Below are 2,098 nucleotides of genomic sequence, written 5' to 3'. Positions count from 1 at the left end.
AGAAATTCTCCGAGCACATTCAGTTTCCAGATATAAGGAGTTTCATTTGTCAGAGAAATAATGAGAGGTGGTTAGCGTACCAGCAGAGGAGTAGCATTTGGTTACGTTCTTAATGCAGCTGCTTATACAGGCGCACGTCCTTATTAGACCTGTTAAGAATACGCTGCTAAAAAAAAAATAAAAATAAAAAAAAAAAAACGGAGTAGGGCAATGTGGCGCTTCTAACTAGGAAAAATTAGTTGGAAAGCAGAATCGTTGCGCCCGACCGCGCATTTGCGCTATGCGCCGTACAGCGTCAGCCGCGATGCGCCAGTTACAGGTGTAGTTCGAGGTGGGTACAGGACAATGTCTTTTTTTTTTTTCGCATTATCTTTGGCATAAATATTTGAGCGGGCAGCTTAACTACATTCACTATCGAGCAAACGGTACAGGTTCGGTGGGGCAAACTACGCATCACAGCAATCATAGTATACGAAGCACCGTGCATGAAGAGAGACGCCATGAGACGCGACCGCGAGACAAAACTCGAAAGGAATGCCAAGGTGCAGACGCGGTGCAGGCATTTTGTTATGTCCTACTAATATGCACATAGTACGTAAGTTTGAGAGGTTCTGAACTGCAGGCATGATCGGTTTCTGAGGCGTAAATACACACCACACTTGCGTAGATAGATCAGACGTGCATAAGCGGGGTTTTAACGGCGCTCGCGCCCATGACCTGCGTCGTCTGCTGAACTGCTGCTTTGCCCCTGTACGCCTGCACCAAGGCGGCACCGACAGTGGAGTGGGTGCAGCGAAATCATGAACCAGCCCTGCACCTTTCCTGCACCTTTTGAAACGAATGGCGTGGTTCAGCGGGCGCCATTGCTGCACCTCTGAAACGAATGGCAGGGTGCAGCACCTCGTGAACTGGTTCAGGCGGTGCAGGCGAATCGAACGTACCTACAGCTACACAGGCACAGTGAAGTCCTTGTTACTTAAGCGCGGCAGGTTTGTTACAAAACTCCGAATGTGTATCTAAACTACATTTACTGACGGACAGACGATACAGGCTAGTTGGGACTAACGACGCATCGCAGCTGCCCATCTATTGAAATCGGGAACCGCAAGGGCGCCGCCATGTTGCTACCCTATGCAGGCGCGCAGGCGCAGACCATGCGCAGACGATGAGATGCATGGAGGAAGATGAGATGGGATATGTACGAGGCGCGTAGGCGCGCAATCAACGCGATCCCGAGCTACATTGCCTTAAGCACGGCTACACTGTAGCTGGGCGAAACAAGAGGGAACCCGTAGGCGCCGCCATGTTGCTACGACTCATTTTTGTAGCACCAAAGATATTCACAATATTATGCAAAAGCAAGCATATACAGGTAGCACGTAGGCACGGACAACGTTTGAAGTTCATTCCGTATATTTTTCAGAAAGATCGAATGGCTATTTATAAAATATTGATGTAAAATTTACAAGTGTGCGTTTGCAGGCGCCTTAACTTGATGGCGCTACCATACTGACGCACGAAGATCGCGTTGATTGCGCGCCTCATGGAGGAAAGAAACAAAACGCGCGCCTAGTCTGAATCACATCTCGTCGTCTGCGCAACATAGCGGCGCCCTTGCGGTTCCCGATTTCAATACACGCTATGGGGAGCTTTTCCTTTAGAGTTGGTTATATTAACTCTATGCCGACACGCCAGCTAGTGGGGAGCATAGGGGGCTGTAAAACTGAAGTACGTCTAAGAACGTTGGTCTACGACGTTTCCGGCTGCCGAAATTGTGCCGGCGCTTTCAGCCAGTAAAAACATAGCCTTTAAGATCCGCATTTTAATTACAAAGGGCGCCACCAAGGAGTTTTTTTCTTCTAAACCTTCTTGGGCGCCACCCTATGGGCCGTAGAGTTCGACCCACCTAGGTGTACATCCCGAGTAAAACCACTCCATTCGCAAGCAAAGGAAAATTCGAATTCTTTTTTCTTGACCAGGCAACTAACAACATCATCATCATTAAACCTGCTAGACCACTGCTAATGATGCTGGGGTGTTCGGGTGTTCCTCTATGGGTGTTCTCTGATTCTAGTTCCCTCTATGGATAGTTGATGCG

The sequence above is a fragment of the Dermacentor silvarum genome, chromosome 1 (genome assembly GCF_013339745.2).
Source record: "Dermacentor silvarum isolate Dsil-2018 chromosome 1, BIME_Dsil_1.4, whole genome shotgun sequence".
NCBI lineage: Eukaryota > Metazoa > Arthropoda > Arachnida > Ixodida > Ixodidae > Dermacentor > Dermacentor silvarum.
The sequence above is the reverse complement of the archived record's forward strand: the minus strand, read 5'-3'. Positions refer to the sequence as shown.